This window comes from Capsicum annuum, chromosome 11, assembly GCF_002878395.1.
Source record: "Capsicum annuum cultivar UCD-10X-F1 chromosome 11, UCD10Xv1.1, whole genome shotgun sequence".
Taxonomy (NCBI): domain Eukaryota; kingdom Viridiplantae; phylum Streptophyta; class Magnoliopsida; order Solanales; family Solanaceae; genus Capsicum; species Capsicum annuum.
In genome coordinates, this window is record NC_061121.1 from 122,828,773 (window position 1) to 122,849,988 (window position 21,216).

The window sequence follows — 21,216 nt, forward strand, 5'->3', positions numbered from 1 at the left end:
TCCACAAAAACAGTTGGCAAAGTGTTATTCTCACAAGAGTTTTATTATATGATCCTTGACTCATGGTTAAATTAACCACCTCATCCTTTTCTTCAATCACCTCACTCCCAAGTTCAGCAATGCACCTACCAAGGGTTATCCATAAGATTCTCCTTTATAGTGTTCACCTCATCGTCAACCATATCTATCACCAAAATGGATTGTAAATCCTTCGGTTATTTCATAGAATTACATACATTGAAAAAGACCTCTTCAATTTTCACTTGGAACTTTCTTTCATCATTTTCAACATCCACTAAGGCTCTTTCGGTAGCCTAGAATGGTCTACCCAAAATAATGGGGACCTCCTGATCCATCTCACAATCAATAATAACATAATTTGTTAGAAAGATGAACCAGTCTACTTTCACAAAAACATCACATAGCACTCCCATGGGCTTCTTCATAGAACGATCAACATTAAAATCCCTATAGGGGTTGGTGTGAGGACACCCAAACCTAACTTTTGAAATACGGATAATGGCATCAAATTAATGCCTTCCCCAAGATCGCACAATGCTTTTCTGAACATGTGTTCTCCAATAATGCAAGGAATAGTGAATGCACCTAGATCTTCATTATTTACTACTATTGTGCTAGACATTATGGCACTACAATAGAGCTTCTATAGTTTCAACATCCTTGAATCATTTATTTTTAACCAACTCCTTCATGAATTAGCATACCCAGGCATCTTTTGTAAAGCTTCTAACAGTGGAATATTGACCGAGAGTTCGCTTAACTTTGAAAGAAATTTCTTGAACTTGGTATCATCTTTATTCTTCTTGAGCCTTTGTCGGAATGGAGGTGGAATTTTGATTCTAGACAAATGAACAATCGGAGTTTGATCTAATTTTGGAGCATCACCATCAACTAATTTTGGAGCTTCCTCAATTTCACCTTTTTCTTCAACTACATCAGCTTTTCAATAATGGACTCATTAGTCTTTGGAACTGCGTCATTAAACTTGTTTAGACACTTTTTCTTTCCATTTACTTGTTCAGCACTCCCCCTTTCATCGTGGTCTTCATCCAAATCAAAAATATCTTTGCCAAAATTCTGAGCACTCCTAGTGACAATGACCATGATGTAAGCATTATTCTTAGGATTAATAATCGTGTCACTAGGTAATCCACCCTTTAGCCTTGAATTGAGATGAGCCAAGATTTGACAAATTTGAGTTTCAAGCTTCTTGATAGGGGTTGAATGAGATGTCACCATTTGATTGAGTTGTGAGAAATCACTTTTCAATTCTCTCACCAATTTATTGGTTCCTTCAACACGCACCAAGATATGGTAAGCACATCCTCACTTTTGAACTTCTCCGGGTCAATGGGGCTTGACTCTTGACCCTTGTCCCTATTATGTGGATGTAAATATTGGTCATAATACCTATCCTTATATCTCCAAAATTGGTCTCTATCACGATCTTTATCATGCCAATATTTATCACAATTTCGTTCCTTCCAACCTTGATTTCCATATTGCCTTTGATAGGTAGGGTAGGAATCCCCCATTTGGTTTGATAAAAACCAAATCTCCTCATCAAAGGACTCCATTTCCTCTTCATCATAAGATTTAACACTCTTAGAAGCAATGGCTTTAACCGCCTTTGGAGGAGCTCCCACTACATGCTTGGTTAGAAGATCAAGTTGTGTTATCACTTTATCCATGTTCTCATCTTTTTCCTCATCCTTTTTCCTTGTGTTCTTGGCTTACAAAAGATGTGAAGGTAGCTCTCACGGACACCTCGATATCTCTTATGTGGCACCCTCTACTTTTCTTGGTTACTTGATCCAACAAAGCTGCTGCAACACCATAAATTATTTGATAATAGATCCTCCTGCTGCATTATTGCCACCGTCTTATCAATTGATCCAATGCCCTATAGAAGATTTTAAAAAGAATTTTGTCTGGGACCTCATTATTTGGGCATTGTTGTCACGACCCAAAAGCCAAGGGTCATGTGGCACTTGTCACGGCAAGCCTTGACAAGTAATCCTATTACCCAAACTGATATAAAATGAAAAATAATACCAAAATATAAGGCAAGACTCTTGGAACAGAGTCAAACCACACAAACGTAACAAAAGCTGATATATATAACCAAGGATACCATACCAAAATCCCAAAACCTGGTGTCACAGTGTAAGAACTAACTAATACAACTCAAAATCAAAATACATTGGGTATCCCAAAAGGAGCAAACTTTTCTCCGAATACAATAAAGACATATCTATATAGGACAAGATAGTAGCCAACTCTGGATGCATAGATCAACTGCTACCTCAAAGAAGCTCAAAGGATCGTCTAAATCAATTATTGTGGGAACACTCGTACCTGGATCTGCACTCATGAAAAAACTTGTTACTCAAGCTTATAGACACTCAAAAATCACCTACTAATGTTTTTCCTAAGTTTTCACACCTTCTAGGGTTTCACACTCTTGAAAATGGGAGAAAACGAGCTAAGTTGAGATTTTACGAGTACCAGGTGTCACTTAAGTGGACACTGGGTTGCATAAGCGGTCATTGCTTAAGTGACTAGGTATCGCTTCCAGCACATTGGCTAAGTCTGCACATTTCGCTTAAGTGACCTTTGGCCACTTAAGGATCATCGCTTAAGCAATAAAGGCATCACTTAAGTGATACCAACTTGTGTAAGCTAGGTCGCTTAAGCGAATGGCTGGTCGCTCAAGCGAATGCACCAGCACCAGCTGGAGACTTACAATTCCACCAACCCCTCGGGATTCATTCAAAATCCCATATATGCTAACAAAGTGTGCTACCCTATTAAATTTGATATTTTGGACTCAATGGCATAGTCAAAATTTTCATTCAAGGTCATTTCAATAAAAAGTGGATCCCACACCCACATTCCATTTTTGTTAACTTTCAACAACTCAAAATGATTTTGGAATCCTCTAGGCTCGAACCAAGGATCCTTCTAGTCTAAAATCAACATTTCAGAGCTATTAGAGCTATCAGAATTGGCATACAAGGTTGTATGATTGATGTTTTAACCCGATAGCCAATTTTACCCAGCAAAAAGACTTTAAATAGGGAATTGGCACTAAAAACCAAATGAACTACCCAACAACTAATTAGTTAGCTAACACAAGTCATAAATGACTTGGGGCATCTATAGGAAAGCTTTAAATGGAAAAAATGAAAGAAAATATAGAAAATAATCTGGAGGGTCATTATAATATCAACTACTAAAAGAACTTTTCTCCACAAAAGTAAAGGGTTCGGATGTACCTAAAGTCTCAAACAGGTGAGGATACTGGATCCGCATCTCGCTCTCAATCTTCTGAGAATCCTTCTCTACTGGGTGGTGCCTCCACTCTACCTTAACTATTGAAATCTCTATAGTGTGCAACCACCAAACATCAGTGGCTAATATGAACATCAAATCATCCATAATGGTCAACTGCTCATCCAACTCAATTGATTCCTATATGAGCACATAAGACTTATCGAGAATGTACCGCCACAACATAGAATCATGGAAAACCAGATAGATAGTGGGGAAATATGGGGTAATGCTAACTCATATACCACCTTTCACCCTATACAAAGGATCTCAAAGGCTCCAATTTATCTAGGGCTAAGCTTACTTTAACTCTGAAACTCATCACGCCCTTTATGTGTGATACATGGAGGAATACCTGATCACCAACTCCAAATCTTAAGGCATGAAGTCTATGGTATGCTCAAGCCTTCTGCCTAATTTGAGTTGCCTTCAACCTCTCCAAAATTACCCTAACTATATCCCTATACTCCTTAAGCAAGTCAGTTTCATAAGGTCTAATCTTGATGGTCTCAAACTACCCAATCAGAGAACAAAATTGCCCGCCATATAAATCCTCAAAAGGAACCATCTTAATACTTTTGATGGAAGATATTATTATATGAAAATTCTACCAAATCTAGGTAGTGATACCACTAACCTTCAAAATCCATAACATAGGCTCCAAAAAAATCCTCGAGACCCTAAATATCCATTCTGACTGCCCAGTGATCTGAGGATGGAAGGTTGTACTAAGGTCCACCTGAGTACCCAACTACTCCTAAAAGACTCTTCAAAAGGTAGAAGTGAATACTAAACCTTGGTCTGAAATTATAAATATGGGCACTCCATGAAAATAAACTATCTTACAAACATAAATACAGGCTAACCTCTCGATACTAAAGGACATCTGAATAGGAATGAAATGCGCCAATTTGGTCAACTGATCCACAATAACCTAATACTATCAAAACCACAGGAAGTATGAGGGAAACTACTAACAAAGTCCATGGTAATTCACTCCCAATTTCACTCGGGAATGGGAAACCTCTAAATAAAGCAACAAGGTCTGTGATGCTCAACCTTCACCTGCTGACAATATAGGCAATGCATTATAATTCCATATCTTTCTTCATATCACTCCACCAATAATGCTATATGAAATCTCTATACATCTTAGCTATTATTAGGTGAATAGAATATTTAGAGATGTAAGCCTCGTGAAAATAAACTAGATCAAGTCGCCAACCCTCAAAATGTATCAATTAAATCTCAAAACACCCTCAGAATCTATGGTATCTCTCTTGGACTCACCACTCAACACCTGATCATGATTAATACAAAATATCATATCCTCAAACTGATAACTCTGAATCTACTCAAATAGAGTAGACCTAGCCTCAACACTAGAAATAATCCTCTTGGGATTTGAAATATCAAGCCGCACCATCAAGTTGTCTAAGGACCAGATATCCGGCAACAACGGCATCTAAGAAACTGAGATAGAAACCAAGGTACTAATACTTACCATCTTTTTGCTCAACACATTCGCTACCACATTCGTCTTACCTGAATGATACAAAATAGAGATGTCATAATACTTAAGTAACTTCATCTATCTATGCTGCCTAGAATTAAGCTCGCTTTGGGTCATAGGATGCTTAAGACTATGATGATTCGTGAATATCTCACAATGCATGCCATAAAGATAATGCCTCCAAATCATAAGCTCGAAGACTATCAGCGCCAACTCCAAACCATGAGTGGGGTAGTTACGCTCGTTCACCTTCAACTGCATTGACACATAAGTAAAAACTCGGCTCTGGTGTATTAACACACAACACAAACCTATACCAAAAGCATCACAATATATGGTAAATCCCTTACCATCAATAAAAAATCCAAAATAAGAGATGAAGTAAGAAATTCTTTGAGCTTCCCAAAGCTCGACTCACTCTCCTCAAACCATCAAAAAGGAACCTTCTTCTGAGTTAACCTTGTCATTGGGCTTTAGTTATAGTAAAAATCTTAATAAACCATCTATAGTAACCAGCCAAACCAATGAAACAAAAAACCTTAAAAGGAGATATGGGCTTGGCCTAATCACAAATATCCTCAATCTTTATTGGATCCATTTTAATCCCATCCTTAGAAACCACATGTCCCAGAAAGGTCATTGGCTCAAGACAGAACTCAAACATAGAGAACATAGCAAAAAGCCTATGATCCGAAAAAGTTTGTAGCATAATCCTCAAATTTTATATATGTTTCTCTCTACTCCTCGAATATACAAGGATTCATTGATAAACACAATCATGAAGGAATCCAAATAAGGCCTAAATAGGTGGTTTATTAAATCCATAAATGTTTTTGGGGCATTGGTCAACCCAAAAGACATCACTAGGAACTCATAATGACCATAACAGGTCCTAAAGGTTGTCTTTAGGATATCCGCAGTCGAAATCATTAATTGACAGCGACCAAACCTCAAGTCAATATTAGAGAACATTGGTGCACCCTGAAGCTAGTCAAATAAATCCTCAATACAAGGCATAGGTGTCACGACCCGAACCAGGGCCTGGCCATGATGGGTATCTTAAGTCCATCATGGACTAGAGACCACCTTTTTAGCGTATCCAAATAGAATATAATACCCTAGCAGTGCATGAATTCTGAACATATAACAAGGTAGAAGGGATAAGCTTAAAGGAATCTAAGATATATCAATAACCAATAACAAATAACCAATAACCAATAACCAATACCCAAGTCCATAATAATCCACAAAGCCTCTAATAAAGATCATAACAATCCAATTTGGGACATTAATAATGCTCAAATCACACGTCAATTTAAGTGCAAGGCGGTCGTGGTTAGTATAATTACCCAACTTTAAGTTGGGGTCAAATCCACGAGGAATAATGTAAGTGGCGATCGAGTAAGTTCAAAATGAAAGTCGCTTTCTAGAATAATTGGAGGATTTTAAATGTTTCAAGGATATGATTACTTTTTGACTTCTAAAGGGATAACCCGAGGCTACGAATAATTAGAGTGTAATCAATTAGGAATGGATCTTGGGGTTATGTTTTACTAGGGGCAACTAGTATGTGGGAACATGAAAATCGACTTCAAATCTTAGTTAAAGCATGCGTAGGTAGGCTTGGTTAGGGATTTTGGTTCTAGCATTTTAACAAAGTACAAAACTATCATCCATGGATTCATTCAAATACCTCGTGGATGTGGTCAACCAATCATTACAAAGCCTCAATTTGGCCATACCTATTTCTAGGATGATGCCCAAGATATAGCAGTTCCACAATTTATTCTTATTTCTAAGATAATAAAAAGGAAACAACTATTATATCTTATTGTTCACAAATGCTCATGTCACCTAAAACCCTCTTTTAAGGATAATGTTGGATCTAGACTACCTACATCTCTCTTTCAAGGATGATATTAGGATTTAGGAAATCTGAGGTTTTCACTAAAAAATTCCCTTTTACAATCAAGCATGTGTAAAATCCAACAACATAAACTAATAATTGAAGCTAAAAATCACAACCGACACATACTTGTACCCTATTCTAACATAAACCCAAGAGGAAGAACTAGAAACTCATAAGATTGATAAGCAAAGATATACCCAAAATCTCCATCAATTTGATTTATGAAAGATAAAGAAGAAGCAAATCCAAACATTAAGTTTCAACAAATCTTTAATGGAATTTGCTAATCCTCCACTTAGAAGTTACTCTAGTGTATTCTTTGCCACAAAATTAATACAATAATGGTCCCTCCAAATTAGAAACTAGATGGTGTAAAAGAGTTGCCAAAAATTGGGGATTATCTTCAATGATTAAGGGTTTGAGCCTTTTAAGGGAATTGGGAAAAACTGTGTGAAATTAAATGACTGCCCCTAGCCAAAATCCCGCATTACTACAATCGCTGAAGCTTGTTTGTGATCGCAGCTACCGCAACCACCATAAGATCCCCGAGATCTTGGTTCATTTATCTGGCTTGACTGGTTGAGATCGCAGTCCACAGACTGCGATCACGATAACTAAGGCTTATTTCTGCTTCAGGTCTTCTAGCTGTACTTCTTTTCTCTTTTTTGATCTTTTTTAGCTCAAATCCATATCTTTCCAACTCATAACCTGTATGCCTGCAAAATGTGGAAATTAGTGAATTTAATCACAAATATGTCTCATTTATACATTTATATCAAAGTAGTGTGCATGACTGTTGAGTGCAAATAAGTGGTAAATTTACCACTCATCAATACTCCCAACTTAAAGCTTTGCTTGTCCTCAAGCAACACTATTTCTTACCATGAGATAATACACATGTATGTCCAAATTTCATGACCCAATAATCACAATGACTTCAAGCTTAGTTACTACCATAAATAGTTCTTCAAACATAGGTAAAGCTATTCTCACCACCTCCCTTAACATGAAATGCAATGTTCAAAGGTGAAAAAGACTTCAAAGAGAAATCATGCAATAATCACTAATACACTAGAAGTGACTCTCCTTTGACCTCAACTACAATGTACTCCTTTTGCCTTATTTTTTGGGAGATGACAAAATCACCCCCCATAACTTATTTGCATGCCTCCTCACAAGAAAGAAAATTCCACACACCAAGTTATAAAATATGCAATAAGGGATTTAAGTGAAAACTCTCTCTTCCAAGGACTCTCAATGCTAACAAGTACCATGCCATAGGCTTGCCCTTATTTTCAATCACCATTTTAATGAATATACTTGGTTTAAGATCTCGAAGGGATTTTTGAGCTTATAACAAAGGATTGGGGTAGGGTAGGATATCATTTAGGAGAAACACGACTATACCCTCCTTGAATATCTACATCACACTATTCTATCTAATTTTTGATCATTGTCCACTTCTTTTTTTTTCACTCTTTACATGTGTGCCTACTTTTATTTCCTTGGTTCACCTATTTTTTGTATTTATTTTTCTTGCACCCTTCATGCTTTTCTTTGGTACCTTTCTTTTTCTTATTCATTTGTGCTCTTATGTCCTTAGGCACTCACTTACAACTTTGTGGCCCAAAGTTACCTCTTCTAATCTTCACCACCCCCAACTTAGGCTTTTAGCATCAAGTTATATTATTTAGTTCAAGGAGGGTAGGGTTAAAAAGAAGGATTAAAATTAAAAGGCTCATGGCTTGCAATGTGTTTTCCAAAGAAAGGTCCAAAGGCTCAAAGTGGGTGACTAGAGATAATATCTATGTAAAGGTAGGCCTTTTAGGCTAAAGTGGACTTCCAATGTCACAAAAGTGCTTTAGGATCATCTCACCAACCAAGTATAATCAAAACTAGTCTTGAAAGACAAATGGGGAAAGTTCTAGATGGTGCAAGTATACATGAGATTTGTACAAATAAGCTCACCACACATGGCATATAAATTTGCCAAGGAGGCTCAATTACCCCTCCTGCTAGAGAATAAAATGGAGTATCTTCCAATTTTCACAAGCCAAAATTTTGGAGTCACAAAAAGAGAAGTATTGTTCCAAGGTTGCTCATGTCCGTGCCCTTGATTTTTGAAAATCTTTTAGACGGATGAGGGTGTTTTCTTTGTATTTGGACCACACACAAACTGTTAATTCTGGCACCAACCCAAGCCTTTGTCTCATATTTTGGTTTTCATATGGGCAACCCAACCATATGGCTACTCACATATCGCCATAGGTATAAATGCGATCCTAAATCCGAAAGGCCACAGGTACTAAAACTTTCCTTGTATTTGTGACCTCGATGCCACGGGTACTTAGACTTCCCTGTATCCATGGCTTAAAACCCAATCACGATGTTTTTTCCCTTAATAATATCGTCACTCAATATATCATAGGTAAAAGCTCATCCGATAAGACACGATTAATTTAACTCAAGGTTCAGCGGTAATAGAAGTTGCTTAATTTTCTAAAAGTGAATGAAAGGAGTTGAAAGCCACTATAAGGAGAGGCCAGGGATTTTTTCGTAGTAATAGTGGGTCGGTCTTATAAGATCTATGTCGACCGTCAGAATCAAACAAAGGTCGGAGGACCATTCAATTCATTAAGGGGCATAATGGTTCCCTCGCATGATCCCTCGCACGATGACATTTTTAGACCTAGCAATAGACGGGTAGGTCATGCCTGAATATAGATCGAGCATTTTTGTGGACTGGATGAGATATATAGTCATTCTGAACTGCTTCTTCCCTTGGGGAAAGAAGGATTTTATGACCACACTTCTTCTAGCAGATATGTCTTTGTCACAGCCGGTGGAAGATAGATTCAAACTATAGAATATTGAGTTCTCAAAGCATGCTAGTTAAGGGGAAAAGCTGTCAGCTAGACTAAAGAGGAAGGATACTAAGAACCAAATAGACTAAAGGCCTTGACTTAGAGAAAAACTAGGGTTCAGATCGCCATAACTAAAATAAATATAAAGTAAAAATGTAAAAACACACCAAACAATTAATCCATGAAATGTGGGAACCATCAGACTACCCAATAATGGATAATCCAAAATGTTATCAAAACATCCATAAAATATCTAAATAATACAAATCCCGGGACAAGCACCCCTAACTTAAAAGCTAGCAGTGTCCCAACTGCATGAAAAATAAAGTAAAAGAAAAGGGTGCTCCATAAAATTACATCAAGAGCTGCTCTCCCCTGTAGATTCTACATCACCAAAACTAAACCACTCAGCAGGGGCCTCATTACTCTCTACTCTGGGAGAAGGTAGTCTATCACATGGTTTCAGGACCTTTCATAGGCCCTTTACCGTCTTCCACATCTTACTAAAAAAATTGTCTCTCCTATTATCCCTTTTCTTCATCTTCTCATGGGAGAACCAAAGCTCCCTATGAGATTCCACCAACACTGAGTATGCCCTATCGAGCCTAGAAACAGTGGCTCCCTGTGTCTTTTTTTCCTCTTGATACTTCTCATAATCTGAGTGGGACATATAAGAGTGACATCTGGTGGAGGGCTCTCCTATCCCCAGAGAAAATCTTGAAACAATCTCCTTGATGACCCCAATATGAACACCAATATCTTCCAGAGGCCCAGCAATGGATGGTCTACACGACTCTAACTCCTCAACTATCAACTTGTCCAAGTCGATCTTTCTCTTGCCAGGTGCACCCTCACCCCGGATCTTGAGAGGATAAATAGATATTCCATGGCACACCCAAGTGTCATTTGGGTATTACACAACCCTGGCTCTCCTACACAACTTAATAATAAGAGAAGGGAATAAGAGATGCATACCATCGTGATTCTTGATTAACTTTATATCAGAGATCACAAGATGGCTAATATTTAAAGGAATGCTGTCCAGGATGCAGGACCATGTGGGCACATATATCTGTAACTACATTCATATGAGTGCAAGGATAGATCCAGCTGCAAATGATGTTCAGCCATATCCAGGCCTCGGTAGTGAAGTCATTCATTGAGATGTCTCTCTTTATTGCTGCCCCCAAGACCTCCTTACCTGGGCACAACTTCTCTGCCGTCCAACTGCCTGGCTCACACCCCTTAGCCTCAAAATTAGTCATGTATGCATTCAGGAGCCCATATAAGTCATTGATCTGATCTGTTCCAAAAAGGGCATTTGTCCTTCAAATCCTAATGACTAGGTCCACAAAAGATAATATGCTGAGATTTGTGTAAAACTCTCACATCCACTACTCATTTTCCCAAAAAGGATCTGGAGAAAAATATATTCACCCTGTAGTTATGATCCTATCATGAAATGTCGGAATCTTTCCTTTTCGGGAACATTTTTGTCCTTGGAAGCTCATCATAGTACTGATTGTGGAACTCGGGAGTCATGAATCGAATTTGGTTGTAGTTCTCCATGATGTAAACCTATAAAACATGAGGATAACAAAAACATTTATCATCAACATTTTCACGCTTAAACTAGATTATATTGTTTAATAAAGCTCATAGGACGGGTACTAGGTGGTGTTTGTACAAAAATTAGAGGTAGAGGAATTTTGGTCCAGGCTGAGATTTAGCCTCAGATATGGAGATTATGAAAGCTTGACCGCGATTGTAGCTTCTACGATCGTAACTATAAAACCACAATCGCTGGTACCACAATCATAGTCCCGATGATGGTGATCACAGAACCTGAGACCAAATCATGTTATATTTTCACCAATCAAAAAATCCATTTTTGGGGCCAAAATGTGTTTAACACAATAATTAATCAGTAAGCATATCAAACTAAGCTTCTAAATACTTAATCATGCCTCCACAATGTGAAAATAACTAGTTATAGACTTTTTTGGACATTTGATCGGGTACTTGGTGTGCTCCCTATATTTTACTCAATTTCACCCTATTTTGGGTACTCAAGACTTCCCCTCATGTGTGCACACCATTTGTAGACGCTAATTACCACACAAGTATGATTCAATAATCATTTAGTAATGAAAAACATGGTTTTAGGACCTACCTAGCTCATGCACTTTGGGGCATACTCACAATAATTTAAAACATGAATTTGAGGTACTTACCGGAAGAGTGATGCAAGGTGGATGCAAATATACTTTTGGAATGCTCAAAATATAGCCAAGAATGGGTGCAATTTGAGAGGAAAATTAGAGGGGAAATATGGGGGAAATAAAAGATCAATGCTCTTTTTAAACTGGTGTGACCATGATCGTGGTCAAGGGTCCGCGATCGCGGATGGGTGACCGCGATTGTGGAACAAAGGTCATGATCGCAGTAACAAGGGGCATTATCGCACCTCTGTTTTCCCTTGTTCAATCCAACATGCAAAATTCCCAAACTTTTCCTCTTTCAAACACATTTAATATACTCCAATGTGCCACCAATGCATGGCTTATTTAATGACAAAATTAAATCTACATAACCAATTAAAAAGTAAGGATATGGGCCACTTTCATGGCTTGATGGGTTGCTTCCATCGAGTGCCAAATTTTAATGTCATGGCATGACACACCCCTTCAAATATCATAATGTATCCACTTAGAATTTTTGAATCGACGTCCCATGTTGCAACCATTATATTTTGAGTAAAAGTCAGACAGAAGATTCAAATATTCCAAAATAAGACAACAAAGTTGAGGGGGTTTTGATAACGCCTCTATCTGGCCACTTCAAAGACATAAACCGTTTACCCAACTTCACATCAAACTTTCAAGTAGGATCGTTGGGTATTGGTCAGAATATCAAACAACCACTAGTTGAACACCGAATTTTTTGCTTCTTGGTCTTCAATTGAGGGACGTCATCTAGCCCTTTTGGAATGACAAGCTCCAAAATATAAGGATTTTTACCTATCTCCCAAATTCATTATCTGCTTGGGTGGCTCAACTTTCATCACATCTAATAAGCACAATGTCGAGAAGTGGTTGGAATGAGGTCATCTCTCTTATTTAGGAGTCACATTCCTCTTGACGTCCTCACCCAGGAATGTACTTCAGCCTTCACAAAGGATTTTCTTAGCTTCTTGTTTGGACTCTAGCACCACTTCTTCAACTTTGGTATCCTTCAATAGTTTTGGTTCGGTTGGTTGGAAAATCATTGAGGATCCATCACTATCAACCTCATAATCAACCACATGGCTTGATATCTTTTCTTTGTCATCCTCTTTTTGAAGAATGGGCATACCCATGACATTTGAAGGATTGATATCCATACCAACTTCTTTTTCTTTTTCATTCTCCTTTCCAAATGCCACCATGGATTGATGGAAGTGTTGCATATCCTCCTCTATTATGGTTACCCGATCTAAGAGAGTTAGAAGCACTACTTCAACACCATTCTATCCAATATGTTGTTCATTCTTTTTCACGTCATGAGGCCTATCAAACTCATAAAAAGAACTAGTATTTTTGTTAGCATAGCTAGGGAGGCATTTGAACAATCACTCCAATTTCCCTCTCAACCACCATATAAAGAACAATACTCCAATACTTATCCATAGTGATAAGTAAACTAAAACAAAAATTCTACCTCACACAAGAAACAAAAGAAAATCACGAACAAATATTTACAAGTTTGAATCTAAGCAAGTAAGCTAAAATTGCAAATTAACTCAATACGCCAAATAGTTCCCCAGCAAAAGTGACATTTTTGATAATGTTCAATTTACACGTCAATTTAAGTGCAAGGCATTCGTTATCGGTAAAATTACCCAACTTTGAGTCGTGGTCGAATCCACAAGGAATAATGTGAGTGGCGATCATGTAAGTTCAAAATAGAAGTTGATTTCTAGATTTACACCTAAGATATAAATAGTTGGAGGATTTTAAACGTTTCACAGATATGATTATTTATCAACTTCTAAAGGGTTAGCTCGAGGCTACAAATAATTAGAGCGTAATCAATTAGGAACATACCTTGAGGAAATGTTTTACTGGGGGCAACTAGTATGTGGGTACATGAAAATTGACTTCAAATCTTAGTTAAAGCATGTATGGGTACGCTTGGTTAGGAATTTTTGTACTATCCTTTCAACAAAGTACAAAACTATCACCTATGTATTCTTTTGAATACCTTGTGGGTGTGGTCAACCAGTCATCACAAAGTCTCAATTTGGGCATCCCTATATCTAGGATAATGCCCAAGATATAGCAGTTCCACAATTTATTCTTATTACTAAGATAATAAAAAAGAAACAACTATTATCTATCTTATTGTTCACAAATGCTCATGTCACTTACAACCTTCATTCAAGGATAATGTAGTATCTAGACTACCCACATCCCTCTTTAAAGGATGATATTGGGATTTAGGAAATGTGAGGTTTTCACCAATAAATTCCCTTTTACAATCAAGCATTTGTAAGATATGAAATTACATGAACTAATAATTGAAGCTAAAAATCACAACCCACACATACTTGTACCCTATTCTTACATAAGAACTGGTAACTCATAAGGTTAATAAGCAAAGATATACCCAAAATCACCATCAATTTGATTTAGGAAAGATAAAGAAGAAGCAAATCCAAACTTTAAGTTTCAACAAATCTTCAATAAATTTTGTTAATCCTCCACTTAGAAGTTACTCTAATGTATTGTTCTCTACAAAATTAGAACAATAATGGTCCCTTCAAATTAGAAACTAGATGGTGAAAAAGAGTTCCCAAAAATTAAGGATTGTCCTCAATGGTTAAGGGTTTGAGCCTCTTAAGGGAATTGGGAAAAATTATGTGAAATTACAAGACTGCCTCTGGCCAAATCCCACATTGTTGCAACCACTAAAGCTTGTCCGCGATCATGGCTACCGCGAACATGGTAAGATCACCAGGATTGCAAATCTTTTACCTGGATTGACTGGTCGCGATTGTGGTAACTGGGGCTTGTTTCTGCTTAAGGTCTTCTAGCTGCACTTCTTTTCTCCTTTTTTATCCTTTTTAACTCAAATCCACATTTTTTTCATCTCATAACTTGTATGACAACAAAATATGGAAATTAGTGCATTTTATCACATATATGTCTCATTTATTCTCATCATAGTAGTGTGAATGAATATTGAGTACAAATGAGTGGTAAATTCACCACTCATCATACATGCCACCGACGATGGCCAAAAAAAATAGGTCTAAAACTAATTCTACGACATAAGGAAACAAAACCATGAAATTAAGCTATTCCAAAAAATGAAAGTTCACTACTTCAAGTCTACTCACGATCAACCTGGAAGCCACCTAATCACTACACAGGAAAACCAGCAGTGTCTCTATGTCCTGCATCGTATGGGGATACAGCATTCGGAGATGGTTGCGGGTTAAATACTAGCATGTAACCTAGGGATAAGAGTATAAAGTAATGTCATGATCAATAAATAAAAACTAGTCAAAATCTAATTCACACCATCATATGCATATATATAATTGTATATATCATGCCGGGGTAGGGAACAAGGTTTAGCATGCACTTTAAGTTCTTAACCTTGGCTGTATAGCATAACCATCATAATAAGGCACCCACAAGATATATGGGTCAAGATCTCCCCTAGCTAAAAGGGCCTCAGTGTGTGTAGCCACATGAACCAGAGAATAATCATATATACATATGCACCATGGGGTATCGAGCCTCCCGACACATATCAAAGGTGAGTTAAGCACCTAGTTATTTAACTTGAGGGACTCAAACCACCCAGTAATTTAGACCACACGTCGGCAATAGAGGTTTCCAATATTGGTCCCTATGGACCTACACTTTCACAGCCCAGCTACACAACCATCCTTTAAGCCCAATTAAAATATTTAGCACACGTTCCCATTAATTGAACCAATTTATTCATTAAGGCATCCCGTTAGTATCATCATACCAACTTCACTTGCAAGTTAATATTATTATGTCATGAAAATTAACAAATCATATAGGGAAATTCATCACCCCTCTAGGTTCAATTATTCATTCATATGGGGATTCCATAACCACCAAGGTTCAATAAAATCAATATATGGTTCATAAAAGAGCAAGTCAAACCATGTGACAATATCGTATTCAATATCAATTTCACATTTTAGGTTGAGGGAACACAATTTCGAAAGACATATGTTAAGGAAAAATCATCAAATTGGGGGAAACCATGATCCCTTAGTTTATTCATCAGGAACATGCACCCCACAAGTTCAAAACCATTTATAAAGCATAATTCAAGAGAAAATGATTTAAGAATCAATCATGCCAAAATCCTCAACCCATATCAAAACCCATGTCCAAATCCACATAAACAAACATATAATGTCACGCTTTCAGTAAAACAGAAATAAGGATAGAGTCACATGCCTGAAATATTAAGAGTTATAGAGAGAATTCAATCCTTGAAGATTTGGATAGCCAAGTATGAGAGACCCTAGCTTGTTCTTGCCTCAAGGATTTGAGAGAATTTGAGAGAATGTGTTTTATGTCTTTTGGATGGGAATTGGGTACCAATAGTGTTCTAAGGTCGTGGGTTATGGTTAGGGAAAGAGGGAAATGTCCAAAATGCCCTTGATAAGAAGGCTGAAATTTATCGCCCAGTCATTACTAGTGACCTTACGACTCATAAGGTCACCTTATGAATAGTGACATGTAGTCGTAGGCTGGATAATACCCATAGTTACCCAAACTGTTCTGATTATGACTAAGTCATATGACTCGTCAAATAACCCTATGACTTATAGGGTCCTAGTCGTAGTCAAGAATGAATCCTTTAGGTAGCACACTAGTCACCCTATGATTGGTACCTTATGACTCGTATAGAGTCCTTATGACTCATTGAGCCTAGTTGTAATCAAGCCAGAAGCATTAAGGCATCACACTAGTTTATCTATAGAAGGGACTGTATGACTCGTACCCTCAAGTTGTCACCAAGGCATTAACTCAAGAAAAACTCATTGGACACCCTACAATTTGTGTCTTATGACCTGTCAAGACACCCTACGACTCGTATGATGAATCTTAGATTGGAAAGTGAGTTCAAAACTCAGAATTTTCTAAGGGCAAAAATCTAGGGTGCTACATTCTCCCCCTTAGGATCATTCATTCTCGAATGATAGGCCAAGGCGTCCTTTAGCACAATTTAATACAGAGACACACCGACACTAACCTTTACCAAAGAAAAAAAAGATGCTAAAAACACACATACCTCAAGCATGATTATCTGGAATGGGGAACAAGAACGGATAATTGGAGTTCATGTCCTCCTCAGCTTCCTAAGTAACTTCTTCAACCTTTTGGTTTCTCTATAGAACCTTCACCAAAGCCATATCCTTACTCCGCTATCAATGGAATTGACGATCCAAATTCTCATCGGAACTTTCTCATAAGACCAGGAAACTGAAATACCCATACTCTTTAAGGAAATAATCAAGGATTGATCACCCACGCACTCCTTCAACATTGAGATATGAAAAATTAGGTGAATGGAACCCAAACTAGAAGGTGATTCTAATTCATAGGCAACATTACCCACTCTCTTCATAACCAAATATGGACCCGCATAGTAAGAACTGAGCTTCCCCTTCTTCCCAAACCATATCACTCCTTTTATGGGAGACACCTTTAAGAATACCCAATCGCCAACATCAAACTCTAACTCTATTCGTCTTTCATCCGCATAGGACTTTTGGAGACTTTGGGCGATCTTAAGTCTGTCTCTAATCACATGTACCTTCTATATAGCTTGAAGAACCAAGTTAGGACCAAATAACCTTGCCTCACAAACTTTAAACCACCCAATGGGAGAACGACACCTCCTACCAAATAAAGCCTCAAACAGAGCTATCTAGAGGCTGGAATGATAGTTGTTATTGTATGAAAACTCTATGATAGGTAAATGGGCAACCCAACTAACACCAAAGTTAATCATACAAGTCCAAAGCATATCTTCCAAAATGGTACTAAGGTTCACCTTAGTCCCCAAACCTCTCTGAAAAAAACACCATAAGTAGGACGAGAACTATGTACCATGATCAGATATGATAAAAACTAGAGCATCATACAATTTGATGATTTCTTGAATGAATATCTTAGCATAATCATCTCCAAAATAACTAGTCCTCATAGGAAAGAAGTGAGCCAACTTAGTCATTTTATCCACAATGATCCAAATCGAATCAAACTAGATATGAGACTGTTAAAGGCCGATAACAAAATCTATATTAATCACTCCCCATTTCTACATGGGCAATCCACCTCTTGAGACAAACCACCAGGCCTCAAGTGCTTCACCTTCACTTGCAGACAAACCATACACCTACCCACAAAAATAGCCACATCTTTCTTCATGTTATTCCACCAATAAATTTCTTTCAAGTCATGGTACGTCTTCATCCAACCATGATGAACAGTGTACCTCGACTCATGAGTTTTGGCAAAATTATTTCTCACAAGCCATCAATATTGGGAACAAACAATCTACCTTGGTATCTCAAGATACAATCACCACTATCTCAAAAGTCATCACTTTCTATTGACCACATCATCTTTGATCTGCATCAAGATAAGATCCAACACCTATTTCTCTTTCACCTCATCACCAAGAGATGACTTTACCACCTCAATAATAAATACACTTCTATCCATGGAAACTAAAAGACAGACTCCAAGATTAGTTAACCGACAAATATCCTTAACTAATCCTCACTTCTTCTCATCTATATAGCATAAAATGCCCATAGATAACCTGCTAAGAGTATCAACAACTATGTTAGCTTTACCTGGATAATAATGGAGACTCGTTCCATAATCATTGAGAAACTCAAGCTATCATCTTTGCCTGAGGTTTAACTCCTTCTGGGTGAACACATACTGCAGGCTCTAATGATCAGAATAAATATCAACATGAACTCCATACAAGTAGTAATGCCAGATTTTTAAGGCAAACACCACAGCCAATAATTTTAGGTCGTGCATCGAATAATTCTTCTTGTGAACTTTCAATTGTCTAAAAGAATAGGCCACCACCTTACCATGCTGCATCAAAACATAGTCAAGTCCCATGCGGGATGCATCATAATAAACAACAAACCCATCGGTACCCTCTGGCAGGGTCAGGACCAAAGCAGAAGTCAACTTATCTTTTAATTTCTCAAAACTTCCCACACAAGCATCGGACCATAGGAAATTCACCTTTTTCTGGTTCAAATTCATCAATGGAGAAGAATAAAAGAAAACCTCTCCACAAACCTCTGATAATACTCGAGTAAACCCAAGAAGCTCTGAATATCGGTTGGAGTCATGGGTCTAGGACACTTCGTAACCATTACAACTTTCTATGATCCACTATGATCCCTTCACTAGAAATAACAAGATCTAGAAAAGTAAAAGCATTCAACTATAACTCACACTTCAAACACTTGGAACACAAATGTTGATCCATAAGGGTCTGCAACACTATACGAAGGTGATTGGCATGATCCTCCTCACTCCTCAAATATACCAAAATATTATTAATAAATACATTCATAAATAAATCTAAGAACTGACAAAATACCAGGCTCATAAGATCCATAAATCCCACTGGCATGTTAGTCAAACCAAAGAATATTACCAAAAGCTCTAAATGACCATACCAAGTTTGGAAAAAAGTCTGAGGGATATCCACTTCCCTAATCTTACATTGATGATAACCCGACCAAAGGTTGATCTTTAAAAAGTACTTAGCACCCTGAAGCTGATCTAATCAGTCATTAATCCTAGGAAAAGGATACTTATTATTCACAATCACCATATTCAACTAGCGGTAGTCTATACATATTTGAAGGGAACCACCCTTTTTTCGATAAAGAGAATAGGAGCACCCCATGGAGTAACACTCAAGTGAATAAAACCCTTACCAAGAAGATCTTTCAGGTGCTCTTTAAGTTCTTTAAACTCAACTGGAGTCATTCTATAAAGACGGATAGAGATAGGATGAGTATCAAGAATAAGCCAAAGTCTATTTTCTTATCGTGAGGAATGTCAGGAATATCATCAAGAAAGACCTCAGAAAACCTATTAAACACAAAGACAGATTCTAGTGTGGGACCTTCCAAACTAGAATCCTTAATATTCACTAGATGATAAAGACACCCCTTTAAAATCAACTTCCAGGCTCTAAGATATAAAATAAACCTTTTCTTAGGCCCTAGGGAACTCCCTTCCCATTCTATAACCAATTATTAGGAAATTTAAAAATGACCTTACCTATAGAGGCATAGCACGAGAGCAACCAATCCATTCGCAAGATTATATCAAAGTCAACCATATTCAACTCTATCAAGTCTACCAAGGTCTTTTTACCACAGATAGATACAACACAACCCCTATAGACTTTTCTAGCCACAGCAGAGTCATCCACTAGGGTAGACACAAAAAAGAGATCAGCAATACACTCAGGGCCAAAACCAAAATGAACAGCCACATATGGGGTCACAAAAGAAAGAGTAGACCCCGAATCAAGCAAGAAGCACACATCATGAGAGAAAAGCTTTAATGTACTAGTGATGACATCAGGAGATGCCTCAAAGTCATGGTGGGTGGCAAGAGAATACAGAAAGTTTTGGCCATGCCGTTACAAAAAGTAGAACCCTTCAGTACAGGAGTTGATGAAGTAGCAACAGAAACCTTGTTAGCCCTAGAAGCAACCTTAGAAGGACAATCCCACTGCATATGACCAATCTAACCGCAACTAAAATACCAATTCCTCCCCTGCTCATGCTGACCATGATGCAGCCAACACAAAATCGATAAGAAAGATATGATGGAGCTGACTGGGCCCCACTAGACTTAGATTGGGCACCATGTTCCCTAGGTCCATCACTACTCTAGAAACAACGATCACCAAACAGCTTTGGACAAAGAGCACTAATCGTTGACTAGGAGTTAGGACTCCCCCAGCTATTTTTCTTAAACCACTACCTGTCATCTCAACCACTCTACTGTTGACCTCCACCCTGACCTGAATGTCTGAATCTCTTACTCTATCTTTCCCTATTTTTTCTTGCTCTTTTTTCTATCCTCAACTTTTTGCATATACACCACAAGTATAGAGATGTCCATATTCTGGTTGAACAAGGCTGCCTTACTCTCTAAAACCAAAAATTGAGATAATGCTGAGGAAAAGTTCCTCATCCTCGCCCTTATACTAGACACTTAGGAGCATAGCGAGACAACTAATGAAATTATAGTGCATACTCCTTCACAGTCATCTTACATTATTTAAAATTCACAAACTCCTCTATTTTTGCCTCTCTCAACTCCTAAGAAAATAAGCGATCACGAAAAGCACTCAAAAAGTCATCCCATAAGGCTGGCTCAAAATCATCACCCCTAAGCTACTCCTACTCTTCATACCACTAATACGTGATATCCTTCAACTGATAAGGAATGAACTCTACATCCTCTACATTA